Source organism: Choloepus didactylus, chromosome 16, assembly GCF_015220235.1.
Source record: "Choloepus didactylus isolate mChoDid1 chromosome 16, mChoDid1.pri, whole genome shotgun sequence".
Lineage (NCBI taxonomy): Eukaryota > Metazoa > Chordata > Mammalia > Pilosa > Megalonychidae > Choloepus > Choloepus didactylus.
In genome coordinates, this window is record NC_051322.1 from 84,653,333 (window position 1) to 84,663,162 (window position 9,830).

Below are 9,830 nucleotides of genomic sequence, written 5' to 3' on the forward strand. Positions count from 1 at the left end.
AAGGTTGAAACATTTATGGTCAATAAGTACATGGGCTAGAGTAGAACAACTAAATGAGGAATATGTTACCTCCCAAATCCAAAGAGGCCAACTAGGTATTCTGCCTGCTTTTGGTAACAGGAGAGTACAGATTTTGCCACTTATCCTTTCCACTGACATGCCCACTACCAATGAATACCTAGAAATTTCACTGAGATGTAAGGCCCTTGTATTATTTTCTTAGATTTATCTCCCATCCTCTGACCCACAAATGCCTTACAAATAAGACTAGAGTAGTTGCTACTTCTTGCTCACTATGTTAAATCAACCTGATATCATCAATATAATGGACCAGGGTTATGTCCTGTGGGAGGGGAAAATGATGAAATTTCCTGCAGATAAGATTATGACATAGGGTTGGAGAGTTGATATATCTCTGAGGTAGTACAGTGAAGTTATACTGCTGGCTCTGCCATCTGAAAGCAAACAATTTCTTCTGGCCCTTACTAACAGCAATTAAGTAAAAGCATTTACAAGACCAATAGCTGAATACCAGGTACCAGGAGCTGCATTTGTAGTCACCACCTGGTTAAGTTTATTATAATCCACTGTATTTGTCCAAGACCCATCTGTTTTCTGCACAGGCCAAATAGAAGAGTTGAAAGGGGATGTGATGAGAATCTATAGCCCTGAAATCTTCAAGTCCTAAAGAATTACACTAGTATATGAATTACATCCAGGAATCTGTTACTGCTTCTGATTTAGTATTTTACTAGGTAAGGGCCATTCTAGAGGCTTTCACTTGGCCTTTCTTACCATAATATCCTTCACTCCATAAGTCAGGGAACCAATGTGGGGATTCTGGCAGTGGCTAAGTATGTCTATCCCAAATATACATTCTAGAACTGGGGAAATAATGACAGAATGGGTCTGGAGAACCTCTGGACCCAATGTGAGATGGGCCTGAAATAAAACTCCATGAGTTTCCTGATCACTATAAGCCCCTACTCTGACAGGTGGGTAACAGTCACATTGTAACTGGGTCCTTCCCCAAGGAGATCCAGCTTTCCCCTCATTCAAGGGGCTACGAGTCTGAGAGTAAACTGTCTCAAGTCTGAGAACTGATTAAGGGGCCATGATTCTCTCATTTTGTAATTCAAATTAGACTTATTCACTTGACCTAGAAATCTTCTGCTAGTACAGATCAAGTGAGAATTTAGTAGACTATCCATCTATTTTCCTTCTAGATAACCCATGATCTACTAGCCACACCACATATCTTTGCAAGTCAGACTATTTGATTGCTGCTTTGAGACTTCTGTCCATTATGGTGGCCATGACCTCCTTGTCTTTGGAAATTAGGGGCTTCCATGTGGCTTCTGACAATTTGGAATCTGTTCATACCCATTATGTTTAATGATTCCAGTTCAGTGACAGAAATTCCCACAGTAATATCTGCCCTTCAGAAAAGAGTGACTACAGAACTCTTCAGAGATGATAGAGGTAGTCTCACAACTTTATTCCTCACAGTTCTGGTGAAAGGTGTGCCCTCTGCACATTCCTGGGGCAGGTGAGTAGGTCTTACATGACAAATCCATCCTACCATTCCAATCTCTGTAGGCCCTTGGATCCCCTTATCTAAAGTATACTATGGCAGTTCTGGCATATTGACCTCATGTAATTGAAGCCACCTTTGGATCCATATTTCAGCAAACCACCCAGATAAAGCCCTTTCTAACCTCTTAAGCTACAATATTGTATCCAGAATCTCTGCTTGGTGGATCCATATCTACAAATGTTCATTCCAGCATTATACCACATTCTTAATATCCTTCCCACATATATTCTCCCAATTTCTGTCTATACAAACTGGAAAATTCATGCAGTTCTTTTAGAGTATAGTGTACCTCTTCATGGGTCACAATTTTTACCTCACTTTTGGGGCCTGTTGAGCTTAGTTTAGTTATAGGTCTGGAAGATGTGATGGTTAGTTTCATGTGTCAACTTGGCTACATGCTGGCACCCAGTTGTCTGGTCAAGTATGCACTGGCCTGTTCCTACAGACATTTCATGACTGGTAAATAAACTAGATGTTGGTTTATTAAATCAATTGATTGCATCTGTGTCTTATTACAATGTTCAACTAAGGGACTGTCTTCTGCAATGAAAGAAACCAATAAGTTGGATTTAATCTAGCCAGTTAATATTTTAAGGGAGAAGAAAGAACTTTCACTTCTTCAGCCAGTCAACCTCTCCTGCAGAGTTCATTAAGAATGTTCATCAGAGTACCTAGCTTGCCCCCTGCCCTATGGAATTTGGACAAATTTGAGACACTTTTATACAACCACATAATTACAGCTATCCCCTGTTGGTTCTGTTTTCCTGGAGGACCATGACTAATGCAGAGTGGTAGTGGGAGTGGTTCATGAAAAGAATTAGAAGTGTCTTTCAAGCCAATTAACTCAGGGCATTATGTTGAAGATTCAAATGCTGAAACAGGATTAATCTCTCTTTTTTCATCAGGGCAGGTGGTACAGGTATATCAAGCACTGTAGGGTTAACCTCCCCTAACAGTTAGAAGGGGTTCCTAACTGCCTTGATGGGAGATTCCTCAAGGCAGGCTGGAGGACCAGTTGATGTCTCCTCAGGGCAGGCTGGAGGTCAGATGGTTGTTTCCTCAGGGCAGATCATTACAGGTTTATTTAGTAAAGACTCAAAAGCTCAGCAGAATCTAGGGTTTCAATGTCCCCACTGCCATCATTATCACCCCACATATCCCCATTCCAATTTTCAGGTTCACATTCCTTTCAAATTAATGCCCTCTCTTTAACAACAGATACCCTGCAATGTTGAGATTTTGGTTTACATATAGATTGATTGTAAAGTTTTCAATAAGGGTAGTGGTTATGGTCAAATGTTATTTTGAGTGAAATTAACAATGCTCTAGTATGTATAGGAATGTGTTTGAAAGGGGATATGTTTGATCATGCATGTTAACAGAATGAAAGTCTGATGATAAAAATGGGAGAGTATAACAAAGTGAATCCTTTTTTGGACAATGGGCTGGGGTTAATAACACAAGAATAAAAATATACCTTCCTGAATTATAATGGATTAACAACATTAAAGAAAGTGTTAAAAATAGAAATGAAAATCATCCAACATGGAAATGACATTAATGCATACAGCAACTGTTAAAAAAAAAGCTGAAAAAAAGCCCAGACTACAATTTAGTGATATGAATGAAGCAGATCTGGTTAAGACTAAGGCAAACTGGGCCAAAGGGTAAAGGTTGAAACTCACTGTGTTTTAAAACTTCAACTTCCATATGAGAGCAAGGGAAGAGATGTCTATTTGGTGCAGGATCTATATTTTCTAAACAGTATAACTCTACGGTCGGTTTGTTCAAATACCACGATTACATGTGACTTTGAATAGGAAGTGAGATACGGTAGTTAGTACAGGTTAGAGTGAAATAGTGACACATCCCAAAGTAATTTGGGCAGAGAATAAAAAATATATTTACAGCCCCTCCCTACCCTGAGGAGCTGGTGGAAGGTGCAAAAATGTTGGACTTCCTCACCTGGACTGGTGTTGATGTTGTCACAAACATGGGGACTGGCAGTTTGATGTGCCAAGTCCTTGATCATGGAACTTGTCCTTATGAAGCTCACTACTGCAAAGGAGAGGCTAAACTTGCATATAATTTTGCCTAGGATTCTCCTTCTGAGTGCCTCTTTGTTGCTCAGATGTGGCCATCTCTCTCTCTCTAATGGTGCCACCTTGGCAGGTGGATACACTGCCCTCCCCCCATGTGGGATCCAACTCCCAGGGGTGTAAATCTCCCTGGCAATGCAGGATGTGACTCCTGGGGATGACCTAGCATCATGGGATTGAGAATGTCTTCTTGACCAAAAGGGATGCAAAATGAGATGAAATAGTTTCAGTGGCTGAGAGATTTCAAATGGAGTCAAGAAGTCACTCTGGTGGACATTCTTACACACTATATACATAACACCTCTTAGGTTTTAATGTATTGGAATAGCTAGAAGTAAATACCTGAAACTACCAAACTCCAGCCCAGTAGTCTGGAATCCTGAAGATGAATATATAATAGTGTAGATTACAAGGGTGACAGTGTGATTGTGAAAACCTTGTGGCTCACACTCCCTTTATCTAGTGTATGGATGGATGAGTAGAAAAATGGGGATAAAAACTAAATGACAGGGTGGGATGGGGGAAGGTTTGGGTGTTCTTTTTTCACTTTTATTTTTTATTCTGATTCTGATTCTTTCTGATGTAAAGAAAATGTTCAGAAATAGATTGTGGTGATGAATGCATAACTATATGATCATACTGTGAACAGTTGATTGTATGCCATGGATGACTGTATGGTATGTGAATATATTTCAATGAAACTAAATTAAAAAAAAATTGATCTATTTGAAGCTGCACATCTTAATATTTACTTTCATGATTATGAATTTTTGAGGTGATTTCTTTTGTATCAAGAAATAAACTACTTCAAATGTGTCCTGAAATATACATCTCCTACAAAAATTAAAATAGTTGCAGCATTCCAGGATCATTTTATGGTTTCTAACTTTCAAATCAGGTTTTCAAATTATTAAGGAAAAGTTTTGGACACATTTGTACCCTGATTTATCAATGTAGTTGCTCTTCAAAGTTGACAAAAATAGTCTGTTTTTGAAAAGAGAGATTAGCATGAGTTCACAGATGTACTCATATAAACCCATCAATATCTGACCAGCAATTCAGTCCTCAAACTAGACAAATTAATATTAATTTAATTTGCATGAAAATATCACTATCCTCCTTTTTCTCTCAGTAAAGTAGAAACCAAATGGTGAGAATAAACAATCTCCCAAGATTTTCTATTCATCAGGAAATATGAAAAATGATATATTTAACTCTCAGAGAAATAACTTTTCATTCTTGTCTTTGCTCAACAAACTTTCCTTCAATGAAGAATTATTTGATTTCCATTGCTCATATTGGACCTCACTTTTCTATCATTTAACACAGTAATCATTTAATATGTTTTGATATTTTATTTCTATGTAGATCTACCAGTACACTGATGCTGTAACATTAATAAAAGCAGGATTTTGTCTCTCTACACAATTGTATCTTTAGGACATAACATTATTCCTGTAACATATAATTTACTCAAAAAATATTTATGGAGTCAAGTAATGAGTCAATAATTGGTACTTCTATGCAACTTATTAGTTACTGAATGACTTATAAATGTTTTATGTACACTACTTATATCCTCATAACAAATCACAGTTGAGAAAACAGAGGCATATAAACTTTGAATAAAGGGCTCAAGACTATATTGCTCATATGAGTGACACCAGTATTCAAAATTAAGTTTCCTGGCTACAGTGTCCCTGCCTGTAAGTGCTTCAGTATACAGAATGCAGGAACAAAGTGATCTTTCCCCTTTGTCCACTGATCATCAGGCCTCTTGGACACATCTTATAAAGCAGTGAAGATCTTTAAGTCATTGGTAGAAATAAGAGAGAAAGGAATGTTTTTAAGAAGTAGGGGAGAATTAGTGTCCACTAGATTTGACAAATCATTCATTTTATTGATACATGTAGAATTGCAGAGTATTTTTCTGGGTGATCAATAAGATGAAAACATAAAAAAATAGGTGTAAAAATACAAAAAGGTGGAGGAGGAGGAAGAGCAGGGGAAGGAAAAGGAGAGGGAAGAGAATAAGAAGTAGAAATAAACATAGATGTAGAAGAAGGAGAAGGAGTAGAAGGAGAAAATGAGAAGGAAATGGAGAAAAAAGGTGAAGAGGAAGAACATTGGAAAAGCAAAGTGGATGAGATCAGTTATAACCATAATGATTCTGAGGTTCCATTCTATTTTAAACGTACAGAACTAGCACCCCAAAAGATATTATATGGGAAAGAGTTTAGTTATGAAGAAAGGACATATTTGAAGCAAACACACTTGAAAATATAGAACTTCCATTTCTAATTAGGAGGTAGAAATCTGCAAAAAATTGCAACAATGTAACAATTTTTTAAATCCAGGTAATTAAAAAAATCACAGATTTTCATGAACGCACCAGAATGCTGAATTTGCATAATCCAAGTAATCTGAATTCCACAGAGGGAGAACAACCTCAGAGGAAATGGGATAATTGAACTGTTTCACCTTTGTCAGAAGATGGGAGAAAACAGTGGCCATAGTACAAGCTGGTATGAAGAAATCAGCTAAATTATAAAGAATTGTTATAGACAAGTGTGAACTTGAATGTCAGTTTGGAAAAGCAAATAAACCTAGAATCAATGTTTTACATTAATTCTCAATGTCTTTTTGCATGTCTATACCAGTGTTCATGAGAAAGATTGGGGGCAGGCTGGGAGGTCTCCTGACATGGTCAACATGCAACCCCAAAATGTCAAACATCTTCCTGTCTTACCAAATGAGCAACTACTATTACTTTTCCAACTACAACTTAATCTTAATTTAGACTGCTGTAATGAATAATTATAATAATTCAATGAAGAATTATTTGATTTCCATTCCTCATATTGGACCTCTCTTTTCTATCATTTAACAGAGTAATCATTTAATATATTTTAATATTTGATTTCTATCTAGATCTACCACTACACTGACACTCTTATGACAGATAAGATTTATTGAGATACTTAATCATAGAATTGCTCCTGCTTTCTGACAGCATCCAATCTGTAACAGAACATTGCTTTCTTATATACCCCACACCCAACTTTTTTTTTCTTTAAAGCCTAAATCCTGACATAGTTTCTTTATCACACTCTCTTACCTAGAAACTTACCTAGAAACTGCACATTTCCACATGACTTTGTTCTTCCTCACTGCATTGAGTCAAGTTGTTGAACCACAGGTATTCTTGGTTGTCTTTAGCTATAGAGCATTAAAAATTACTAGCTTAAAATGTCTGGTGGAGGGGTAAACAACATACACAAATATATGAGAAATTTCATCAGTGAGACAGATACTATAAGGTACCAATGAAACAGTAGAAGTAACACACAAACACAATACCAGAGACAAAGTATTCCTTCAACAGGATCATCAGTGTAGTCAACATAACTGAGAAAAGAATGAGTGAAATTGAAGGCAATCCAATAGGAATTGACAAAACAGAAAGTTAAAGAAAAAAACAGAATGGGAAAAAATTCCCAAGATTTGTGGGACAATATCAAACATTTTAATATGCATGTAGTTAGAGTTCTACAAGAATAGAGAGGGAAGGAGCAGAGGAAATATTTAAATAGATAGTGGCTAAGTCTTTTCCAAAAATAAGGAAAGACATCAAAAGATAGGGTCACAGATGTCAGCAAATCCCAAGGAAGGATAAATACAAAAACAAATCAACCAACCATAAAACTATATAAATTTTCAGGCTGCTAGAAAACAGATAGGTATGCAATTACAAAGGGAGGCAGAGGTAAACTCATGTCACATACAAAGAAAAAATCATAGTCATTATAAAAGACTTGCCATATATAATAATACAAGGCAGAAGCTAATGGAAATATACATTTAGAGTATTGAAAGATAAAAATTCATTCCAGAATTCAATATCCAATAGAAATAACTTTCAAATATAAGAATAAAGTACAGACTTTCTTAGGAAATTGAACACATAAACACCACCATCCCACACAAACAGAAATAATATTTTGCTTTCAGATTTGTCTTTAAATATGAGCCAGTCAGGTATATGATAACAGAAGGACACATGGGTCTTAACATAGACAGAAGTTATGCTGAAAATATAAAAATGAAAGTAAATAAATCAAATATTTGATTTTTAATTTTTTAATTGCTTTAAAAAATAATTACCTAAAGCAAAACTAGGTTGTTGTAGTATTGGGATTAAACCATATGAAAATGAATTTTATGCCAAAAATAGCATAATGGGAAAGAACAATAGAATCTCTATTAAATTACAAAACTAATGATATTACATGGTATATTATATTATGTAGACTATGATAAATTAAACATGCATATAATAATCCCTAGGATAATTAAGCATGATAGACACAATGATAAAGGATGTGTTCCTAAAAGTAAGGAGTATGGCAAGGTCATATTTTATGTGTAGGCTCTTGTGAAATTTTGAATTTGATTTTTACTCTTTATGTGATTGTAAGTCTTGTAGGTTTATGAAGAAAGTGACAAGACACAATATACATTTTAACAGTAGCACTCTGGCCTCTAAATTGAGATTAGTCTCAAGGGGGATAAGGCAGAAAACAGGGAGATAATCCAGGAATCTTCAGCAATAATTTAAAGACTGAGATGGTGTTTCTTTAGGCCAATAATGTAGCAAATGGGGTACTGAAAAATAGTCACAATCCAAATATGATATGCTGATGGACCCATGTGAGCTGCCTGATATAGAGAATATGTCTTTGTCTGAACAAGTAGCAGGATAGCTTTTCATTACCTGAGAATTTTCTAGGTATTGAAAGAACCTACCAGAGAGTGAACTTGTGAAGATGAACTATATTTGTTTGAAAATTGTCTGGCACACACTAGGATCTAAATAAATATAACCTATTTTAACCCATTATTATATAACGGATCATTTGCAAACAAAAACTCTTGGTCATATTTTGTCATGTTCTATTCCAGTCTTACTTTTTATCATTATTTAAATACTTCAAATTTTGCAACACATAGAATTTTACCATATACTTACACAAATATATGAGAAATTTCATCAATGAGACAGATGCTATATGAATAAAATTTTTTTGTGTTAAAATATTTCAGACCATGACTTACATAAAAAATTATATGCATTGATATAAATAGGGAAAATAGAGGGACATGAGGGTAGAGTAGCCTGAATTTATAAAAACATATGCATTTCCTCGATGTATTGCTGTCTGAAAAATTAGAGCATCTGATGACCATAATCGCCAACATAAACCAACAGCATCCATTTCCTAAATCACAGAAATGTACATAAATGAGAGTAAGGCATGCACAGTTCATACAAAAAATGAGAAAATGTAAAAAGTTTATAGATATAAGAAAAGTCACAATGCATGTACAAGATGAGAGATTAGTCCAAAGTGTTTATAATCAAAAGCTAACTGCTTATCAAAGGCACTTCTAATTGTCTAAAAAAGACGAAATATAATAAATATTAGTTGTAAAAAATATAGAGTTCAGAGCAAAAATAAGACATAATACAGTAATCAAAATGGATATTGTATACTATAAGTTAAATTTTCATATGAATTCAGGATGTGGAGGAAAATAATGCACATTTTAATTATGTGAATAAATTAAATGACAGTGATGAACTAGCAAAAGATATTAACAGTTTACTTTGCTACAGGTTTAAATTTATTTTATTCTTCCATATCTAATTTAAGAAATTGAATAAATATAATTCTACAAAGAAACCCTTAACATAGATTAAAATAATACAAATCTCTTGAAAGCAAACATATATATATAATAACCATTTCTGAAGTATAAATGAAAATAACAAATATAAAATAATGAAGAAAAGATACTTTATGAAATATACATTGAAGAGTAGAAAAGATTAAAACTGTCCTTCCAGATTTTGTAGAGGAATTTTTAAAAGGAAATTTTTGCAAGTGTCTAAAATTTATGGAATATCACAAAAATTTGGATTCATTATCAATTCTTAGCTTTGCAACTTTTCTGTATTAAAATTTTCAAAACAAATGAGCCAATAACTTAACTTAAGAATTTATTTCTTTTTTAAAGAGTGTAAACTTATAGAAATCCTGAGAAAGGAAATGATTTTAATCATACCAAAATTA